Below are 24,642 nucleotides of genomic sequence, written 5' to 3' on the forward strand. Positions count from 1 at the left end.
TGGGTAATAGTGGAAAAAAGAATATGTTCAAATATAAACTACACAGAAGCATTGTATGAAACTACTTTCTGTTCTGTGCATTCAACTAACAGAGTTGAACCTTACTTTTGATTGAGCCTTTCTGAAACACTCTTTCTGTAGAAACTGCAATTGGACATTCTGAGCGCTAAGAGGCCTCTATTGGGAAAAATAATATCTTCAAATAAAAACTACACAGAAGCATTGTGTGAAACTTATTTCTGATATGTTCATTAAGCTAACAGAGTTAAACCATACTTTTGAATGCGCAGTTCTGAACACTCTTTCTGTAGAAAATGCAAGTGGACATTCGGAGCGCTAAGAGGGTAATAGTGGAAAAAGGAATATATTCAAATATAAACTACACAGTAGCATTCTGTGAAAATTCTTTCTGTTCTGTGCATTCAACTAACAGAGTTGAACCTTACTTTTGATTGAGCCGTTCTGAAACACTCTTTCTGTAGAAACTGCAATTGGACATGCTAAGCGCTAAGAGGCCTACATTTTGAAAAAGAATATCTTCAAATAAAAACTACACAGATGCATTCTGTGAAACTTATTTCTGATCTGTAAATTCAGTTAACAGAGATAAAACATATTTTTGATTGAGCAGTTATGAAACACTCTTTTGTAGAAAATGCAAGTGGAGATTCGGAGCGCTAAGAGGGTAATAGTGGAAAAAGGAATGTCTTCAAATATAAACTACACAGAATCATTCGGTGAAACTTCTTTCTGATCTGTGCATTCAGCTAACAGAGTTAAACCATACTTTTGATTGAGCAGATCAGAACACTCTTTCTGTAGAAAATGCAACTGGACATTTGGAGCGCTAAGAGCGTAGTCGTGGAAAAAGGAATATATTCAAATATAAACTACACAGAAGCATTCTGTGAAATTTCTTTCTGATCTGAGCATTCAGCTAACAGAGTTAAACCATACTTTTGATTGAGCAGTTTTGAAACACTCTGTCTGTAGAAAATGCAACTGGACATTCGTAGCGCTAAGTGGGTAATAGTGGAAAAAAGAATATGTTCAAATATAAACTACACAGAAGCATTGTATGAAACTTCTTTCTGTTCTGTGCATTCAACTAACAGAGTTGAACCTTACTTTTGATTGAGCCGTTCTGAAACACTCTTTCTGTAGAAACTGCAATTGGACATTCTGAGCGCTAAGAGGCCTATATTGGGAAAAAGAATGTCTACAAATAAAAACTACACAGAAGAATTGTGTGAAACTTCTTTCTGTTCTGTTTGTTCAACTAAAAGAGTTGAACCTTAGTTTTGATTGAGCCGTTCTGAAACACTCTTTCTGTAGAAAATGCAAGTGGAGATTCGGAGCGCTAAGAGGGTAATAGTGGAAAAAGGAATGTCTCCAAATATAAACTTCACGGAATCATTCGGTGAAACTTCTTTCTGATCTGTGCATTCAGCTAACAGAGTTAAACCATACTTTTGATTGAGCAGATCTGAACTCTCTTTCTGTAGAAAATGCAACTGGACATTTGGAGCGCTAAGAGAGTAGTAGTGGAAAAAGGAATATATTCAAATATAAACTACACAGAAGCATTCTGTGAAACTTCTTTCTGATCTGAGCATTCAGCTAACAGAGTTAAACCATACATTTGATTGAGCAGTTTTGAAACACTCTGTCTGTAGAAAATGCAACTGGACATTCGTAGCGCTAAGTGGGTAATAGTGGAAAAAAGAATATGTTCAAATATAAACTACACAGAAGCATTGTATGAAACTTCTTTCTGTTCTGTGCATTCAACTAACAGAGTTGAACCTTACTTTTGATTGAGCCTTTCTGAAACACTCTTTCTGTAGAAACTGCAATTGGACATTCTGAGCGCTAAGAGGCCTCTATTGGGAAAAATAATATCTTCAAATAAAAACTACACAGAAGCATTGTGTGAAACTTATTTCTGATATGTTCATTAAGCTAACAGAGTTAAACCATACTTTTGATTGGGCAGTTCTGAACACCCTTTCTGTAGAAAATGCAAGTGCACATTCGGAGCGCTAAGAGGGTAATAGTGGAAAAAGGAATATATTCAAATATAAACTACACAGTAGCATTCTGTGAAAATTCTTTCTGTTCTGTGCATTCAACTAACAGAGTTGAACCTTACTTTTGATTGAGCCGTTCTGAAGCACTCTTTCTGTAGAAACTGCAATTGGACATGCTAAGCGCTAAGAGGTCTACATTGGGAAAAATAATATCTTCAAATAAAAACTACACAGATGCATTCTGTGAAACTTATTTCTGATCTGTAAATTCAGTTAACAGAGATAAAACATATTTTTGATTGAGCAGTTATGAAACACTCTTTTTGTAGAAAATGCAAGTGGAGATTCGGAGCGCTAAGAGGGTAATAGGGGAAAAAGGAATGTCTTCAAATATAAACTACACAGAATCATTCGGTGAAACTTCTTTCTGATCTGTGCATTCAGCTAACAGAGTTAAACCATACTTTTGATTGAGCAGATCTGAACACTCTTTCTGTAGAAAATGCAACTGGACATTTGGAGCGCTAAGAGCGTAGTAGTGGAAAAAGGAATATATTCAAATATAAACTACACAGAAGCATTCTGTGAAACTTCTTTCTGATCTGAGCATTCAGCTAACAGAGTTAAACCATACTTTTGATTGAGCAGTTTTGAAACACTCTGTCTGTAGAAAATGCAACTGGACATTCGTAGCGCTAAGTGGGTAATAGTGGAAAAAAGAATATGTTCAAATATAAACTACACAGAAGCATTGTATGAAACTTCTTTCTTTTCTGTGCATTCAACTAACAGAGTTGAACCTTACTTTTGATTGAGCCGTTCTGAAACACTCTTTCTGTAGAAACTGCAATTGGACATTCTGAGCACTAAGAGGCCTATATTGGGAAAAAGAATGTCTACAAATAAAAACTACACAGAAGAATTGTGTGAAACTTCTTTCTGTTCTGTTTGTTCAACTAAAAGAGTTGAACCTTAGTTTTGATTGAGCCGTTCTGAAACACTCTTTCTGTAGAAAATGCAAGTTGAGATTCGGAGCGCTAAGAGGGTAATAGTGGAAAAATGAATGTCTCCAAATATAAACTACACAGAATCATTCTGTGAAACTTCTTTCTGATCTGTGCATTCAGCTAACAGAGTTAAACCATACTTTTGATTGAGCAGATCTGAACTCTCTTTCTGTAGAAAATGCAACTGGACATTTGGAGCGCTAAGAGAGTAGTAGTGGAAAAAGGAATATATTCAAATATAAACTACACAGAAGGATTCTGTGAAACTTCTTTCTGATCTGAGCATTCAGCTAACAGAGTTAAACCATACTTTTGATTGAGCAGTTTTGAATCACTCTGTCTGTAGAAAATGCAACTGGACATTCGTAGCGCTAAGTGGGTAATTGTGGAAAAAAGAATATGTTCAAATATAAACTACACAGAAGCAGTGTATAAAACTTCTTTCTGTTCTGTGCATTCAACTAACAGAGTTGAACCTTACATTTGATTGAGCCTTTCTGAAACACTCTTTCTGTAGAAACTGCAATTGGACATTCTGAGCGCTAAGAGGCCTATATTGGGAAAAATAATATCTTCAAATAAAAACTACACAGAAGCATTGTGTGAAACTTATTTCTGATATGTTCATTAAGCTAACAGAGTTAAACCATACTTTTGATTGCGCAGTTCTGAACACTCTTTCTGTAGAAACTGCAATTGGACATTCTGAGCGCTAAGAGGCCTATATTGGGAAAAATAATATCTTCAAATAAAAACTACACAGAGGCATTGTGTGAAACTTATTTCTGATATGTTCATTAAGCTAACAGAGTTAAACCATACTTTGATTGCGCAGTTCTGAACACTCTTTCTGTAGAAAATGCAAGTGGACATTCGGAGCGCTAAGATTGTAATAGTGGAAAAAGGAATATATTCAAATATAAACTACACAGTAGCATTCTGTGAAAATTCTTTCTGTTCTGTGCATTCAACTAACAGAGTTGAACCTTACTTTTGATTGAGCCGTTCTGAAACACTCTTTCTGTAGAAACTGCAATTGGACATTCTAAGCGCTAAGAGGCCTACATTGGGAAAAAGAATATCTTCAAATAAAAACTACAGAGATGCATTCTGTGAAACTTATTTCTGATCTGTAAATTCAGTTAACAGAGATAAAACATATTTTTGATTGAGCAGTTATGAAACACTCTTTTTGTAGAAAATGCAAGTGGAGATTCGGAGCGCTAAGAGGGTAATAGTCGAAAAAGGAATGTCTTCAAATATAAACTACACAGAATCATTCCGTGAAACTTCTTTCTGATCTGTGCATTCAGCTAACAGAGTTAAACCATACTTTTGATTGAGCAGATCTGAACACTCTTTCTGTAGAAAATGCAACTGGACATTTGGAGCGCTAAGAGCGTAGTAGTGGAAAAAGGAATATATTCAAATATAAACTACACAGAAGCATTCTGTGAAACTTTTTTCTGATCTGAGCATTCAGCTAACAGAGTTAAACCATACTTTTGATTGAGCAGTTTTGAAACACTCTGTCTGTAGAAAACGCAACTGGACATTCGTAGCGCTAAGTGGGTAATAGTGGAAAAAAGAATATGTTCAAATATAAACTACACAGAAGCATTGTATGAAACTTCTTTCTGTTCTGTGCATTCAACTAATAGAGTTGAACCTTACTTTTGATTGAGCCGTTCTGAAACACTCTTTCTGTAGAAAATGCAATTGGACATTCTGAGCGCTAAGAGGCCTATATTGGGAAAAAGAATATCTACAAATAAAAACTACACAGAAGAATTGTGTGAAACTTCTTTCTGTTCTGTTTGTTCAAGTAAAAGTGTTGAACCTTAGTTTTGATTGAGCCGTTCTGAAACTCTCTTTCTGTAGAAAATGCAAGTGGAGATTCGGAGCGCTAAGAGGGTAATAGTGGAAAAAGGAATGTCTCCAAATATAAACTACACAGAATCATTCGGTGAAACATCTTTCTGATCTGTGCATTCAGCTAACAGTGTTAAACCATACTTTTGATTGAGCAGATCTGAACTCTCTTTCTGTAGAAAATGCAACTGGACATTTGGAGCGCTAAGAGAGTAGTAGTGGAAAAAGGAACATATTCAAATATAAACTACACAGAAGCATTCTGTGAAACTTCTTTCTGATCTGAGCATTCAGCTAACAGAGTTAAACCGTACTTTTGATTGAGCAGTTTTGAAACACTCTGTCTGTAGAAAATGCAACTGGACATTCGTAGCGCTAAGTGGGTAATAGTGGAAAAAAGAATATGTTCAAATATAAACTACACAGAAGCATTGTATGAAACTTCTTTCTGTTCTGTGCATTCAACTAACAGAGTTGAACCTTACTTTTGATTGAGCCTTTCTGAAACACTTTTTCTGTAGAAACTGCAATTGGACATTCTGAGCGCTAAGAGGCCTATATTGGGACAAATAATATCTTCAAATAAAAACTACACAGAAGCATTGTGTGAAACTTATTTCTGATATGTTCATTAAGCTAACAGAGTTAAACCATACTTTTGATTGCGCAGTTCTGAACACTCTTTCTGTAGAAAATGCAAGTGGACATTCGGAGCGCTAAGAGGGTAATAGTGGAAAAAGGAATATATTCAAATATAAACTACACAGTAGCATTCTGTGAAAATTCTTTCTGTTCTGTGCATTCAACTAACAGAGTTGAACCTTACTTTTGATTGAGCCGTTCTGAAACACTCTTTCTGTAGAAACTGCAATTGGACATGCTAAGCGCTAAGAGGCCTACATTGGGAAAAAGAATATCTTCAGATAAGAACTACACAGATGCATTCTGTGAAACTTATTTCTGATCTGTAAATTCAGGTAACAGAGATAAAACATATTTTTGATTGAGCAGTTATGAAACACTCCTTTGTAGAAAATGCAAGTGGAGATTCGGAGCGCTAAGAGCGTAGTAGTGGAAAAAGGAATATTTTCAAATATAAACTACACAGAAGCATTCTGTGAAACTTCTTTCTGATCTGAGCATTCAGCTAACAGAGTTAAACCATACTTTTGATTGAGCAGTTTTGAAACACTCTGTCTGTAGAAAATGCAACTGGACATTCGTAGCGCTAAGTGGGTAATAGTGGAAAAAAGAATATGTTCAAATATAAACTACACAGAAGCATTGTATGAAACTTCTTTCTGTTCTGTGCATTCAACTAACAGAGTTGAACCTTACTTTTGATTGAGCCGTTCTGAAACACTCTTTCTGTAGAAACTGCAATTGGACATTCTGAGCGCTAAGAGGTCTATATTGGGAAAAAGAATGTCTACAAATAAAAACTACACAGAAGAATTGTGTGAAACTTCTTTCTGTTATGTCTGTTCAACTAAAAGAGTTGAACCTTAGATTTGATTGAGCCGTTCTGAAACACTCTTTCTGTAGAAAATGCAAGTGGAGATTCGGAGCGCTAAGAGGGTAATAGTGGAAAAAGGAATGTCTCCAAATATAAACTTCACAGAATCATTCGGTGAAACTTGTTTCTGATCTGTGCATTCAGCTAACAGAGTTAAACCATACTTTTGATTGAGCAGATCTGAACTCTCTTTCTGTAGAAAATGCAACTGGACATTTGGAGCACTAAGAGAGTAGTAGTGGAAAAAGGAATATATTCAAATATAAACTACACAGAAGCATTCTGTGAAACTTCTTTCTGATCTGAGCATTCAGCTAACAGAGTTAAACCATACTTTTGATTGAGCAGTTTTGAAACACTCTGTCTGTAGAAAATGCAACTGGACATTCGTAGCGCTAAGTGGGTAATAGTGGAAAAAAGAATATGTTCAAATATAAACTACACAGAAGCATTGTATGAAACTTCTTTCTGTTCTGTGCATTCAACTAACAGAGTTGAACCTTACTTTTGATTGAGCCTTTCTGAAACACTCTTTCTGTAGAAACTGCAATTGGACATTCTGAGCGCTAAGAGGCCTCTATTGGGAAAAATAATATCTTCAAATAAAAACTACACAGAAGCATTGTGTGAAACTTATTTCTGATATGTTCATTAAGCTAACAGAGTTAAACCATACTTTTGATTGCGCAGTTCTGAACACTCTTTCTGTAGAAAATGCAAGTGGACATTCGGAGCGCTAAGAGGGTAATAGTGGAAAAAGGAATATATTCAAATATAAACTACACAGTAGCATTCTGTGAAAATTCTTTCTGTTCTGTGCATTCAACTAACAGAGTTGAACCTTACTTTTGATTGAGCCGTTCTGAAACACTCTTTCTGTAGAAACTGCAATTGGACATGCTAAGCGCTAAGAGGCCTACATTTTGAAAAAGAATATCTTCAAATAAAAACTACACAGATGCATTCTGTGAAACTTATTTCTGATCTGTAAATTCAGTTAACAGAGATAAAACATATTTTTGATTGAGCAGTTATGAAACACTCTTTTGTAGAAAATGCAAGTGGAGATTCGGAGCGCTAAGAGGGTAATAGTGGAAAAAGGAATGTCTTCACATATAAACTACACAGAATCATTCGGTGAAACTTCTTTCTGATCTGTGCATTCAGCTAACAGAGTTAAACCATACTTTTGATTGAGCAGATCTGAACACTCTTTCTGTAGAAAATGCAACTGGACATTTGGAGCGCTAAGAGCGTAGTAGTGGAAAAAGGAATATATTCAAATATAAACTACACAGAAGCATTCTGTGAAACTTTTTTCTGATCTGAGCATTCAGCTAACAGAGTTAAACCATACTTTTGATTGAGCAGTTTTGAAACACTCTGTCTGTAGAAAACGCAACTGGACATTCGTAGCGCTAAGTGGGTAATAGTGGAAAAAAGAATATGTTCAAATATAAACTACACAGAAGCATTGTATGAAACTTCTTTCTGTTCTGTGCATTCAACTAACAGAGTTGAACCTTACTTTTGATTGAGCCGTTCTGAAACACTCTTTCTGTAGAAAATGCAATTGGACATTCTGAGCGTTAAGAGGCCTATATTGGGAAAAAGAATGTCTACAAATAAAAACTACACAGAAGAATTGTGTGAAACTTCTTTCTGTTCTGTTTGTTCAACTAAAAGAGTTGAACCTTAGTTTTGATTGAGCCGTTCTGAAACACTCTTTCTGTAGAAAATGCAAGTGGAGATTCGGAGCGCTAAGAGGGTAATAGTGGAAAAAGGAATGTCTCCAAATATAAACTACACAGAATCATTCGGTGAAACTTCTTTCTGATCAGTGCATTCAGCTAACAGTGTTAAACCATACTTTTGATTGAGCAGATCTGAACTCTCTTTCTGTAGAAAATGCAACTGGACATTTGGAGCGCTAAGAGAGTAGTAGTGGAAAAAGGAACATATTCAAATATAAACTACACAGAAGCATTCTGTGAAACTTCTTTCTGATCTGAGCATTCAGCTAACAGAGTTAAACCGTACTTTTGATTGAGCAGTTTTGAAACACTCTGTCTGTAGAAAATGCAACTGGACATTCGTAGCGCTAAGTGGGTAATAGTGGAAAAAAGTATATGTTCAAATATAAACTACACAGAAGCATTGTATGAAACTTCTTTCTGTTCTGTGCATTCAACTAACAGAGTTGAAGCTTACTTTTGATTGAGCCTTTCTGAAACACTCTTTCTGTAGAAACTGCAATTGGACATTCTGAGCGCTAAGAGGCCTATATTGGGAAAAATAATATCTTCAAATAAAAACTACACAGAAGCATTGTGTGAAACTTATTTCTGATATGTTCATTAAGCTAACAGAGTTAAACCATACTTTTGATTGCGCAGTTCTGAACACTCTTTCTGTAGAAAATGCAAGTGGACATTCGGAGCGCTAAGAGGGTAATAGTGGAAAAAGGAATATATTCAAATATAAACTACACAGTAGCATTCTGTGAAAATTCTTTCTGTTCTGTGCATTCAACTAACAGAGTTGAACCTTACTTTTGATTGAGCCGTTCTGAAACACTCTTTCTGTAGAAACTGCAATTGGACATGCTAAGCGCTAAGAGGCCTACGTTTTGAAAAAGAATATCTTCAAATAAAAACTACACAGATGCATTCTGTGAAACTTATTTCTGATCTGTAAATTCAGTTAACAGAGATAAAACATATTTTTGATTGAGCAGTTATGAAACACTCTTTTGTAGAAAATGCAAGTGGAGATTCGGAGCGCTAAGAGTGTAATAGTGGAAAAAGGAATGTCTTCAAATATAAACTACACAGAATCATTCGGTGAAACTTCTTTCTGATCTGTGCATTCAGCTAACAGAGTTAAACCATACTTTTGATTGAGCAGATCTGAACACTCTTTCTGTAGAAAATGCAACTGGCCATTTGGAGCGCTAAGAGCGTAGTAGTGGAAAAAGGAATATATTCAAATATAAACTACACAGAAGCATTCTGTGAAACTTCTTTCTGATCTGAGCATTCAGCTAACAGAGTTAAAACATACTTTTGATTGAGCAGTTTTGAAACACTCTGTCTGTAGAAAATGCAACTGGACATTCGTAGCGCTAAGTGGGTAATAGTGGAAAAAAGAATATGTTCAAATATAAACTACACAGAAGCATTGTATGAAACTTCTTTCTGTTCTGTGCATTCAACTAACAGAGTTGAACCTTACTTTTGATTGAGCCGTTCTGAAACACTCTTTCTGTAGAAACTGCAATTGGACATTCTGAGCGCTAAGAGGCCTATATTGGGAAAAAGAATGTCTACAAATAAAAACTACACAGAAGAATTGTGTGAAACTTCTTTCTGTTCTGTTTGTTCAACTAAAAGAGTTGAACCTTAGTTTTGATTGAGCCGTTCTGAAACACTCTTTCTGTAGAAAATGCAAGTGGAGATTCGGAGCGCTAAGAGGGTAATAGTGGAAAAAGGAATGTCTCCAAATATAAACTTCACAGAATCATTCGGTGAAACTTCTTTCTGATCTGTGCATTCAGCTAACAGAGTTAAACCATACTTTTGATTGAGCAGATCTGAACTCTCTTTCTGTAGAAAATGCAACTGGACATTTGGAGCGCTAAGAGAGTAGTAGTGGAAAAAGGAATATATTCAAATATAAACTACACAGAAGCATTCTGTGAAACTTCTTTCTGATCTGAGCATTCAGCTAACAGAGTTAAACCATACTTTTGATTGAGCAGTTTTGAAACACTCTGTCTGTAGAAAATGCAACTGGACATTCGTAGCGCTAAGTGGGTAATAGTGGAAAAAAGAATATGTTCAAATATAAACTACACAGAAGCATTGTATGAAACTTCTTTCAGTTCTGTGCATTCAACTAACAGAGTTGAACCTTACTTTGATTGAGCCTTTCTGAAAAACTCTTTCTGTAGAAACTGCAATTGGACATTCTGAGCGCTAAGAGGCCTCTATTGGGAAAAATAATATCTTCAAATAAAAACTACACAGAAGCATTGTGTGAAACTTATTTCTGATATGTTCATTAAGCTAACAGAGTTAAACCATACTTTTGATTGCGCAGTTCTGAACACTCTTTCTGTAGAAAATGCAAGTGGACATTCGGAGCGCTAAGAGGGTAATAGTGGAAAAAGGAATATATTCAAATATAAACTACACAGTAGCATTCTGTGAAAATTCTTTCTGTTCTGTGCATTCAACTAACAGAGTTGAACCTTACTTTTGATTGAGCCGTTCTGAAACACTCTTTCTGTAGAAACTGCAATTGGACATGCTAAGCGCTAAGAGGCCTACATTGGGAAAAAGAATATCTTCAAATAAAAACTACACAGATGCATTCTGTGAAACTTATTTCTGATCTGTAAATTCAGTTAACAGAGATAAAACATATTTTTGATTGAGCAGTTATGAAACACTCCTTTGTAGAAAATGCAAGTGGAGATTCGGAGCGCTAAGAGCGTAGTAGTGGAAAAAGGAATATTTACAAATATCAACTACACAGAAGCATTCTGTGAAACTTCTTTCTGATCTGAGCATTCAGCTAACAGACTTAAACCATACTTTTGATTGAGCAGTTTTGAAACACTCTGTCTGTAGAAAAAGCAACTGGACATTCGTAGCGCTAAGTGGGTAATAGTGGAAAAAAGAATATGTTCAAATATAAACTACACAGAAGCATTGTATGAAACTTCTTTCTGTTCTGTGCATTCAACTAACAGAGTTGAACCTTACTTTTGATTGAGCCGTTCTGAAACACTCTTTCTGTAGAAACTGCAATTGGACATTCTGAGCGCTAAGAGGCCTATATTGGGAAAAAGAATGTCTACAAATAAAAACTACACAGAAGAATTGTGTGAAACTTCTTTCTGTTCTGTTTGTTCAACTAAAAGAGTTGAACCTTAGTTTTGATTGAGCCGTTCTGAAACACTCTTTCTGTAGAAAATGCAAGTGGAGATTCGGAGCGCTAAGAGGGTAATAGTGGAAAAATGAATGTCTCCAAATATAAACTACACAGAATCATTCTGTGAAACTTCTTTCTGATCTGTGCATTCAGCTAACAGAGTCAAACCATACTTTTGATTGAGCAGATCTGAACTCTCTTTCTGTAGAAAATGCAACTGGACATTTGGAGCGCTAAGAGAGTAGTAGTGGAAAAAGGAATATATTCAAATATAAACTACACAGAAGGATTCTGTGAAACTTCTTTCTGATCTGAGCATTCAGCTAACAGAGTTAAACCATACTTTTGATTGAGCAGTTTTGAAACACTCTGTCTGTAGAAAATGCAACTGGACATTCGTAGCGCTAAGTGGGTAATTGTGGAAAAAAGAATATGTTCAAATATAAACTACACAGAAGCAGTGTATAAAACTTCTTTCTGTTCTGTGCATTCAACTAACAGAGTTGAACCTTACATTTGATTGAGCCTTTCTGAAACACTCTTTCTGTAGAAACTTCAATTGGACATTCTGAGCGCTAAGAGGCCTATATTGGGAAAAATAATATCTTCAAATAAAAACTACACAGAAGCATTGTGTGAAACTTATTTCTGATATGTTCATTAAGCTAACAGAGTTAAACCATACTTTTGATTGCGCAGTTCTGAACACTCTTTCTGTAGAAACTGCAATTGGACATTCTGAGCGCTAAGAGGCCTATATTGGGAAAAATAATATCTTCAAATAAAAACTACACAGAGGCATTGTGTGAAACTTATTTCTGATATGTTCATTAAGCTAACAGAGTTAAACCATACTTTGATTGCGCAGTTCTGAACACTCTTTCTGTAGAAAATGCAAGTGGACATTCGGAGCGCTAAGATTGTAATAGTGGAAAAAGGAATATATTCAAATATAAACTACACAGTAGCATTCTGTGAAAATTCTTTCTGTTCTGTGCATTCAACTAACAGAGTTGAACCTTACTTTTGATTGAGCCGTTCTGAAACACTCTTTCTGTAGAAACTGCAATTGGACATTCTAAGCGCTAAGAGGCCTACATTGGGAAAAAGAATATCTTCAAATAAAAACTACACAGATGCATTCTGTGAAACTTATTTCTGATCTGTAAATTCAGTTAACAGAGATAAAACATATTTTTGATTGAGCAGTTATGAAACACTCTTTTTGTAGAAAATGCAAGTGGAGATTCGGAGCGCTAAGAGGGTAATAGTCGAAAAAGGAATGTCTTCAAATATAAACTACACAGAATCATTCCGTGAAACTTCTTTCTGATCTGTGCATTCAGCTAACAGAGTTAAACCATACTTTTGATTGAGCAGATCTGAACACTCTTTCTGTAGAAAATGCAACTGGACATTTGGAGCGCTAAGAGCGTAGTAGTGGAAAAAGGAATATATTCAAATATAAACTACACAGAAGCATTCTGTGAAACTTTTTTCTGATCTGAGCATTCAGCTAACAGAGTTAAACCATACTTTTGATTGAGCAGTTTTGAAACACTCTGTCTGTAGAAAACGCAACTGGACATTCGTAGCGCTAAGTGGGTAATAGTGGAAAAAAGAATATGTTCAAATATAAACTACACAGAAGCATTGTATGAAACTTCTTTCTGTTCTGTGCATTCAACTAACAGAGTTGAACCTTACTTTTGATTGAGCCGTTCTGAAACACTCTTTCTGTAGAAAATGCAATTGGACATTCTGAGCGCTAAGAGGCCTATATTGGGAAAAAGAATATCTACAAATAAAAACTACACAGAAGAATTGTGTGAAACTACTTTCTGTTCTGTTTGTTCAACTAAAAGAGTTGAACCTTAGTTTTGATTGAGCCGTTCTGAAACACTCTTTCTGTAGAAAATGCAAGTGGAGATTCGGAGCGCTAAGAGGGTAATAGTGGAAAAAGGAATGTCTCCAAATATAAACTACACAGAATCATTCGGTGAAACTTCTTTCTGATCTGTGCATTCAGCTAACAGTGTTAAACCATACTTTTGATTGAGCAGATCTGAACTCTCTTTCTGTAGAAAATGCAACTGGACATTTGGAGCGCTAAGAGAGTAGTAGTGGAAAAAGGAACATATTCAAATATAAACTACACAGAAGCATTCTGTGAAACTTCTTTCTTATCTGAGCATTCAGCTAACAGAGTTAAACCGTACTTTTGATTGAGCAGTTTTGAAACACTCTGTCTGTAGAAAATGCAACTGGACATTCGTAGCGCTAAGTGGGTAATAGTGGAAAAAAGAATATGTTCAAATATAAACTACACAGAAGCATTGTATGAAACTTCTTTCTGTTCTGTGCATTCAACTAACAGAGTTGAACCTTACTTTTGATTGAGCCTTTCTGAAACACTCTTTCTGTAGAAACTGCAATTGGACATTCTGAGCGCTAAGAGGCCTATATTGGGACAAATAATATCTTCAAATAAAAACTACACAGAAGCATTGTGTGAAACTTATTTCTGATATGTTCATTAAGCTAACAGAGTTAAACCATACTTTTGATTGCGCAGTTCTGAACACTCTTTCTGTAGAAAATGCAAGTGGACATTCGGAGCGCTAAGAGGGTAATAGTGGAAAAAGGAATATATTCAAATATAAACTACACAGTAGCATTCTGTGAAAATTCTTTCTGTTCTGTGCATTCAACTAACAGAGTTGAACCTTACTTTTGATTGAGCCGTTCTGAAACACTCTTTCTGTAGAAACTGCAATTGGACATGCTAAGCGCTAAGAGGCCTACATTGGGAAAAAGAATATCTTCAGATAAGAACTACACAGATGCATTCTGTGAAACTTATTTCTGATCTGTAAATTCAGTTAACAGAGATAAAACATATTTTTGATTGAGCAGTTATGAAACACTCTTTTGTAGAAAATGCAAGTGGAGATTCGGAGCGCTAAGAGGGTAATAGTGGAAAAAGGAATGTCTTCAAATATAAACTACACAGAATCATTCGGTGAAACTTCTTTCTGATCTGTGCATTCAGCTAACAGAGTTAAACCATACTTTTGATTGAGCAGATCTGAACACTCTTTCTGTAGAAAATGCAACTGGACATTTGGAGCGCTAAGAGCGTAGTAGTGGAAAAAGGAATATATTCAAATATAAACTACACAGAAGCATTCTGTGAAACTTCTTTCTGATCTGAGCATTCAGCTAACAGAGTTAAACCATACTTTTGATTGAGCAGTTTTGAAACACTCTGTCTGTAGAAAATGCAACTGGACATTCGTAGCGCTAAGTGGGTAATAGTGGAAAAAAGAATATGTTCAAATATAAACTACACAGAAGCATTGTATGAAACTTCTTTCTGTTCTGTGCATTCAACTAACAGAGTTGAACCTTACTTTTGATTGAGCCGTTCTGAAACACTCTTTCTGTAGAAACTGCAATTGGACATTCTGAGCGCTAAGAGGCCTATATTGGGAAAAAGAATGTCTACAAATAAAAACTACACAGAAGAATTGTGTGAAACTTCTTTCTGTTCTGTTTGTTCAACTAAAAGAGTTGAACCTTAGTTTTGATTGAGCCGTTCTGAAACACTCTTTCTGTAGAAACTGCAATTGGACATTCTGAGCTCTAAGAGGCCTATATTGGGAAAAATAATATCTTCAAATAAAAACTACACAGAAGCATTGTGTGAAACTTATTTCTGATATGTTCATTAAGCTAACAGAGTTAAACCATACTTTTGATTGCGCAGTTCTGAACACTCTTTCTGTAGAAAATGCAAGTGGACATTCGGAGCGCTAAGAGGGTAATAGTGGAAAAAGGAATATATTCAAATATAAACTACACAGTAGCATTCTGTGAAAATTCTTTCTGTTCTGTGCATTCAACTAACACAGTTGAACCTTACTTTTGATTGAGCCGTTCTGAAACACTCTTTCTGTAGAAACTGCAATTGGACATGCTAAGCGCTAAGAGGCCTACATTGGGAAAAAGAATATCTTCAAATAAAAACTACACAGATGCATTCTGTGAAACTTATTTCTGATCTGTAAATTCAGTTAACAGAGATAAAACATATTTTTGATTGAGCAGTTATGAAAGATTCTTTTTGTAGAAAATGCAAGTGGAGATTCGGAGCGCTAAGAGGGTAATAGTGGAAAAAGGAATGTCTTCAAATATAAACTACACAGAATCATTCGGTGAAACTTCTTTCTGATCTGTGCATTCAGCTAACAGAGTTAAACCATACTTTTGATTGATCAGATCTGAACACTCTTTCTGTTGAAAATGCAACTGGACATTTGGAGCGCTAAGAGCGTAGTAGTGGAAAAAGGAATATATTCAAATATAAACTACACAGAAGCATTCTGTGAAACTTCTTTCTGATCTGAGCATTCAGCTAACAGAGTTAAACCATACTTTTGATTGAGCAGTTTTGAAACACTCTGTCTGTAGAAAATGCAACTGGACATTCGTAGCGCTAAGTGGGTAATAGTGGAAAAAAGAATATGTTCAAATATAAACTACACAGAAGCATTGTATGAAACTTCTTTCTGTTCTGTGCATTCAACTAACAGAGTTGAACCTTACTTTTGATTGAGCCGTTCTGAAACACTCTTTCTGTAGAAACTGCAATTGGACATTCTGAGCGCTAAGAGGCCTATATTGGGAAAAATAATATCTTCAAATAAAAACTACACAGAAGCATTGTGTGAAACTTATTTCTGATATGTTCATTAAGCTAACAGAGTTAAACCATACTTTTGGTTGCGCAGTTCTGAACACTCTTTCTGTAGAAAATGCAAGTGGACATTCGGAGCGCTAAGAGGGTAATAGTGGAAAAAGGAATATATTCAAATATAAACTACACAGTAGCATTCTGTGAAAATTCTTTCTGTTCTGTGCATTCAACTAACAGAGTTGAACCTTACTTTTGATTGAGCCGTTCTGAAACACTCTTTCTGTAGAAACTGCAATTGGACATGCTAAGCGCTAAGAGGCCTACATTGGGAAAAAGAATATCTTCAAATAAAAACTACACAGATGCATTCTGTGAAACTTATTTCTGATCTGTAAATTCAGTTAACAGAGATAAAACATATTTTTGATTGAGCAGTTATGAAACACTCATTTGTAGAAAATGCAAGTGGAGATTCGGAGCGCTAAGAGCGTAGTAGTGGAAAAAGGAATATTTTCAAATATAAACTACACAGAAGCATTCTGTGAAACTTCTTTCTGATCTGAGCATTCAGCTAACAGAGTTAAACCATACTTTTGATTGAGCAGTTTTGAAACACTCTGTCTGTAGAAAATGCAACTGGACATTCTTAGCGCTAAGTGGGTAATAGTGGAAAAAAGAATATGTTCAAATATAAACTACACAGAAGCATTGTATGAAACTTCTTTCTGTTCTGTGCATTCAACTAACAGAGTTGAACCTTACTTTTGATTGAGCCGTTCTGAAACACTCTTTCTGCAGAAACTGCAATTGGACATTCTGAGCGCTAAGAGGCCTATATTGGGAAAAAGAATGTCTACAAATAAAAACTACACAGAAGAATTGTGTGAAACTTCTTTCTGTTCTGTTTGTTCAACTAAAAGAGTTGAACCTTAGTTTTGATTGAGCCGTTCTGAAACACTCTTTCTGTAGAAAATGCAAGTGGAGATTCGGAGCGCTAAGAGGGTAATAGTGGAAAAAGGAATGTCTCCAAATATAAACTTCACAGAATCATTAGGTGAAACTTCTTTCTGATCTGTGCATTCAGCTAACAGAGTTAAACCATACTTTTGATTGAGCAGATCTGAACTCTCTTTCTGTAGAAAATGCAACTGGACATTTGGAGCGCTAAGAGAGTAGTACTGGAAAAAGGAATATATTCAAATATAAACTACACAGAAGCATTCTGTGAAACTTCTTTCTGATCTGAGCATTCAGCTAACAGAGTTAAATCATACTTTTGATTGAGCAGTTTTGAAACACTCTGTCTGTAGAAAATGCAACTGGACATTCGTAGCGCTAAGTGGGTAATAGTGGAAAAAAGAATATGTTCAAATATAAACTACACAGAAGCATTGTATGAAACTACTTTCTGTTCTGTGCATTCAACTAACAGAGTTGAACCTTACTTTTGATTGAGCCGTTCTGAAACACTCTTTCTGTAGAAACTGCAATTGGACATTCTGAGCGCTAAGAGGCCTATATTGGGAAAAAGAATGTCTACAAATAAAAACTACACAGAAGAATTGTGTGAAACTTCTTTCTGTTCTGTTTGTTCAACTAAAAGAGTTGAACCTTAGTTTTGATTGAGCCGTTCTGAAACACTCTTTCTGTAGAAAATGCAAGTGGAGATTCGGAGCGCTAAGAGGGTAGTAGTGGAAAAAGGAATGTCTCCAAATATAAACTACAAAGAATCATTCGGTGAAACTTCTTTCTGATCTGTGCATTCAGCTAACAGAGTTAAACCATACTTTTGATTGACCAGATCTGAACTCTCTTTCTGTAGAAAATGCAACTGGACATTTGGAGCGCTAAGAGAGTAGTAGTGGAAAAAGGAATATATTCAAATATAAACTACACAGAAGCATTCTGTGAAACTTCTTTCTGATCTGAGCATTCAGCTAACAGAGTTAAACCATACTTTTGATTGAGCAGTTTTGAAACACTCTGTCTGTAGAAAATGCAACTGGACATTCGTAGAGCTAAGTGGGTAATAGTGGAAAAAAGAATATGTTCAAATATAAACTACACAGAAGCATTGTATGAAACTTCTTTCTGTTCTGTGCATTCAACTAACAGAGTTGAACCTTACTTTTGATTGAGCCTTTCTGAAACACTCTTTCTGTAGAAACTGCAATTGGACATTCTGAGCGCTAAGAGGCCTACATTGGGAAAAATAATATCTTCAAATAAAAACTACACAGAAGCATTGTGTGAAACTTATTTCTGATATGTTCATTAAGCTAACAGAGTTAAACCATACTTTTGATTGCGCAGTTCTGAACACTCTTTCTGTAGAAAATGCAAGTGGACATTCGGAGCGCTAAGAGGGTAATAGTGGAAAAAGGAATATATTCAAATATAAACTACACAGTAGCATTCTGTGAAAATTCTTTCTGTTCTGTGCATTCAACTAACAGAGTTGAACCTTACTTTTGATTGAGCCGTTCTGAAGCACTCTTTCTGTAGAAACTGCAATTGGACATGCTAAGCGCTAAGAGGCCTACATTGGGAAAAAGAATATCTTCAAATAAAAACTACACAGATGCATTCTGTGAAACTTATTTCTGATCTGTAAATTCAGTTAACAGAGATAAAACATATTTTTGATTGAGCAGTTATGAAACACTCCTTTGTAGAAAATGCAAGTGGAGATTCGGAGCGCTAGGAGCGTAGTAGTGGAAAAAGGAATATTTTCAAATATAAACTACACAGAAGCATTCTGTGAAACTTCTTTCTGATCTTAGCATTCAGCTAACAGAGTTAAACCATACTTTTGATTGAGCAGTTTTGAAACACTCTGTCTGTAGAAAATGCAACTGGACATTCTTAGCGCTAAGTGGGTAATAGTGGAAAAAAGAATATGTTCAAATATAAACTACACAGAAGCATTGTATGAAACTTCTTTCTGTTCTGTGCATTCAACTAACAGAGTTGAACCTTACTTTTGATTGAGCCGTTCTGAAACACTCTTTCTGCAGAAACTGCAATTGGACATTCTGAGCGCTAAGAGGCCTATATTGGGAAAAAGAATGTCTACAAATAAAAACTACACAGAAGAATTGTGTGAAACTTCTTTCTGTTCTGTTTGTTCAACTAAAAGAGTTGAACCTTAGTTTTGATTGAGCCGTTCTGAAACACTCTTTCTGTAGAAAATGCAAGTGCAGATTCGGAGCGCTAAGAGGGTAATAGTGGAAAAAGGAATGTCTCCAAATATAAACTTCACAGAATCATTAGGTGAAACTTCTTTCTGATCTGTGCATTCAGCTAACAGAGTTAAACCATACTTTTGATTGAGCAGATCTGAACTCTCTTTCTGTAGAAAATGCAACTGGACATTTGGAGCGCTAAGAGAGTAGTACTGGAAAAAGGAATATATTCAAATATAAACTACACAGAAGCATTCTGTGAAACTTCTTTCTGATCTGAGCATTCAGCTAACAGAGTTAAACCATACTTTTGATTGAGCAGTTTTGAAACACTCTGTCTGTAGAAAATGCAACTGGACATTCGTAGCGCTAAGTGGGTAATAGTGGAAAAAAGAATATGTTCAAATATAAACTACACAGAAGCATTGTATGAAACTACTTTCTGTTCTGTGCATTCAACTAACAGAGTTGAACCTTACTTTTGATTGAGCCTTTCTGAAACACTCTTTCTGTAGAAACTGCAATTGGACCTTCTGAGCGCTAAGAGGCCTATATTGGAAAAAATAATATCTTCAAATAAAAACTACACAGAAGCATTGTGTGAAACTTATTTCTGATATGTTCATTAAGCTAACAGAGTTAAACCATACTTTTGATTGCGCAGTTCTGAACACTCTTTCTGTAGAAAATGCAAGTGGACATTCGGAGCGCTAAGAGGGTAATAGTGGAAAAAGGAATATATTCAAATATAAACTACACAGTAGCATTCTGTGAAAATTTTTTCTGCTCTGTGCATTCAACTAACAGAGTTGAACCTTACTTTTGATTGAGCCGTTCTGAAACACTCTTTCTGTAGAAACTGCAATTGGACATGCTAAGCGCTTAGAGGCCTACATTTTGAAAAAGAATATCTTCAAATAAAAACTACACAGATGCATTCTGTGAAACTTATTTCTGATCTGTAAATTCAGTTAACAGAGATAAAACATATTTTTGATTGAGCAGTTATGAAACAGTCTTTTTGTAGAAAATGCAAGTGGAGATTCGGAGCGCTAAGAGGGTAATAGTGGAAAAAGGAATGTCTTCAAATATAAACTACACAGAATCATTCGGTGAAACTTCTTTCTGATCTGTGCATTCAGCTAACAGAGTTAAACCATACTTTTGATTGAGCAGATCTGAACACTCTTTCTGTAGAAAATGCAACTGGACATTTGGAGCGCTAAGAGCGTAGTAGTGGAAAAAGGAATATATTCAAATATAAACTACACAGAAGCATTCTGTGAAACTTCATTCTGATCTGAGCATTCAGCTAACAGAGTTAAACCATACTTTTGATTGAGCAGTTTTGAAACACTCTGTCTGTAGAAAATGCAACTGGACATTCGTAGCGCTAAGTGGGTAATAGTGGAAAAAAGAATATGTTCAAATATAAACTACACAGAAGCATTGTATGAAACTTCTTTCTGTTCTGTGCATTCAACTAACAGTGTTGAACCTTACTTTTGATTGAGCCGTTCTGAAACACTCTTTCTGTAGAAACTGCAATTGGACATTCTGACCGCTAAGAGGCCTATATTGGGAAAAAGAATGTCTACAAATAAAAACTACACGGAAGAATTGTGTGAAACTTCTTTCTGTTCTGTTTGTTCAACTAAAAGAGTTGAACCTTAGTTTTGATTGAGCCGTTCTGACACACTCTTTCTGTAGAAAATGCAAGTGGAGATTCGGAGCGCTAAGAGGGTAATAGTGGAAAAAGGAATGTCTCCAAATATAAACTACACAGAATCATTCTGCGAAACTTCTTTCTGATCTGTGCATTCAGCTAACAGAGTTAAACCATACTTTTGAGTGAGCAGATCTGAACACTCTTTCTGTAGAAAATGCAACTGGACATTTGGAGCGCTAAGAGAGTAGTAGTGGAAAAAGGAATATATTCATATATAAACTACACAGAAGCATTCTGTGAAACTTGTTTCTGATCTGAGCATTCAGCTAACAGACTTAAACCATACTTTTGATTGAGCAGATCTGAACACTCTTTCTGTAGAAAATGCAACTGGACATTTGGAGCGCTAAGAGCGTAGTAGTGGAAAAAGGAATATATTCAAATATAAACTACACAGAAGCATTCTGTGAAACTTCTTTCTGATCTGAGCATTCAGCTAACAGAGTTAAACCATACTTTTGATTGAGCAGTTTTGAAACACTCTGTCTGTAGAAAATGCAACTGGACATTCGTAGCGCTAAGTGGGTAATAGTGGAAAAAAGAATATGTTCAAATATAAACTACACAGAAGCATTGTATGAAACTTCTTTCTGTTCTGTGCATTCAACTAACAGAGTTGAACCTTACTTTTGATTGAGCCTTTCTGAAACACTCTTTCTGTAGAAACTGCAATTGGACATTCTGAGTGCTAAGAGGCCTATATTGGGAAAAAGAATGTCTACAAATAAAAACTACACAGAAGAATTGTGTGAAACTTCTTTCTGTTCTGTTTGTTCAACTAAAAGAGTTGAACCTTAGTTTTGATTGAGCCGTTCTGAAACACTCTTTCTGTAGAAAATGCAAGTGGAGATTCGGGGCACTAAGAGGGTAATAGTGGAAAAAGGAATGTCTCCAAATATAAACTACACAGAATCATTCTGTGAAACTTCTTTCTGATCTGTGCATTCAGCTAACAGAGTTAAACCATACTTTTGATGGAGCAGATCTGAACACTCTTTCTGTAGAAAATGCAACTGGACAATTGGAGCGCTAAGAGAGTAGTAGTGGAAAAAGGAATATATTCAAATATAAACTACACAGAAGCATTCTGTGAAACTACTTTCTGATCTGAGCATTCAGCTAACAGAGTTAAACCATACTTTTGATTGAGCAGTTTTGAAACACTCTGTCTGTAGAAAATGCAACTGGACATTCGTAGCGCCAAGTGGGTAATAGTGGAAAATAGAATATGTTCAAATATAAACTACACAGAACCATTGCATGAAACTTCTTTCTGTTCTGTGCATTCAACTAACAGAGTTGAACCTTACTTTTGATTGAGCCTTTCTGAATCACTCTTTCTGTAGAAACTGCAATTGGACATTCTGAGCGCTAAGAGGCCTCTATTGGGAAAAATAATAACTTCAAATAAAAACTACACAGAAGCATTGTGTGAAACTTATTTCTGATATGTTCATTAAGCTAACAGAGTTAAACCATACTTTTGATTGCGCAGTTCTGAACACTCTTTCTGTAGAAAATGCAAGTGGACATTCGGAGCGCTAAGAGGGTAATAGTGGAAAAAGGAATATATTCAAATATAAACTACACAGTAGCATTCTGTGAAAATTCTTTCTGTTCTGTGCATTCAACTAACAGAGTTGAACCTTACTTTTAATTGAGCCGTTCTGAAACACTCTTTCTGTAGAAACTGCAATTGGACATTCTGAGCGCTAAGAGGCCTATATTGGGAAAAAGAATGTCTACAAATAAAAACTACACAGAAGAATTGTGTGAAACTTCTTTCTGTTCTGTTTGTTCAACTAAAAGAGTTGAACCTTAGTTTTGATTGAGCCGTTCTGAAACACTCTTTCTGTAGAAAATGCAAGTGGAGATTCGGAGCGCTAAGAGGGTAATAGTGGAAAAAGGAATGTCTCCAAATATAAACTACACAGAATCATTCTGTGAAACTTCTTTCTGATCTGTGCATTCAGCTAACAGTGTTAAACCATACTTTTGATTGAGCAGATCTGAACACTCTTTCTGTAGAAAATGCAACTGGACATTTGGAGTGCTAAGAGTGTAGTAGTAGAAAAAGGAATATATTCAAATATAAACTACACAGAAGCATTCTGTGAAACTTCTTTCTGAACTGAGCATTCAGCTAACAGAGTTAAACCATACTTTTGATTGAGCAGTTTTGAAACACTCTGTCTGTAGAAAATGCAACTGGACATTCGTAGCGCTAAGTGGGTAATAGTGGAAAAAAGAATATGTTCCAATATAAACTACACAGAAGCATTGTATGAAACTTCTTTCTGTTCTGTGCATTCAACTAACAGAGTTGAACCTTACTTTTGATTGAGCCTTTCTGAAACACTCTTTCTGTAGAAACTGCAATTGGACATTCTGAGCGCTAAGAGGCATATATTGGGAAAAAGAATGTCTACAAATAAAAACTACACAGAAGAATTGTGTGAAACTTCTTCCTGTTCTGTTTGTTCAACTAAAAGACTTGAACCTAAGTTTTGATTGAGCCGTTCTGAAACACTCTTTCTGTAGAAAATGCAAGTGTAGATTCGGAGCGCTAAGAGGGTAATAGTGGAAAAAGAATGTCTCCAAATATAAACTACACAGAATCATTCTGTGAAACTTCTTTCTGATCTGTGCATTCAGCTAACAGAGTTAAACCATACTTTTGATTCAGCAGATCTGAACACTCTTTCTGTAGAAAATGCAACTGGACATTTGGAGCGCTAAGAGAGTAGTAGTGGAAAAAGGAATATATTCAAATATAAACTACACAGAAGCATTCTGTGAAACTTCTTTCTGATCTGAGCATACAGCTAACAGAGTTAAACCATACTTTTGATTGAGCAGTTTTGAAACACTCTCTGTAGAAAATGCAACTGGACATTCGTAGCGCTAAGTGGGTAATAGTGGAAAAAAGAATATGTTCAAATATAAACTACACAGAAGCATTGTATGAAACTTCTTTCTGTTCTGTGCATTCAACTAACAGAGTTGAACCTTACTTTTGATTGAGCCTTTCTGAAACACTCTTTCTGTAGAAACTGCAATTGGACATTCCGAGCGCTAAGAGGCCTCTATTGGGGAAAATAATATCTTCAAATAAAAACTACACAGAAGCATTGTGTGAAACTTATTTCTGATATGTTCATTAAGCTAACAGAGTTAAACCATACTTTTGATTGCGCAGTTCTGAACACTCTTTCTGTAGAAAATGCAAGTGGACATTCGGAGCGCTAAGAGGGTAATAGTGGAAAAAGGAACATATTCAAATATAAACTACACAGTAGCATTCTGTGAAAATTCTTTCTGTTCTGTACATTCAACTAACAGAGTTGAACCTTACTTTTGATTGAGCCGTTCTGAAACACTCTTTCTGTAGAAACTGCAATTGGACATGCTAAGCGCTAAGAGGCATACATTGGGAAAAAAAATATCTTCAAATAAAAACTACACAGATGCATTCTGTGAAACTTATTTCTGATATGTAAATTCAGTTAAGAGAGATAAAACATATTTTTGATTGCGCAGTTATGAAACACTCTTTTTGTAGAAAATGCAAGTGGAGATTCGGAGCGCTAAGAGGGTAATAGTGGAAAAAGGAATGTCTTCAAATATAAACTACACAGAATCATTCGGTGAAACTTCTTTCTGATC

Source organism: Symphalangus syndactylus, chromosome 8, assembly GCF_028878055.3.
Source record: "Symphalangus syndactylus isolate Jambi chromosome 8, NHGRI_mSymSyn1-v2.1_pri, whole genome shotgun sequence".
Classification (NCBI taxonomy): Eukaryota; Metazoa; Chordata; class Mammalia; order Primates; family Hylobatidae; genus Symphalangus; species Symphalangus syndactylus.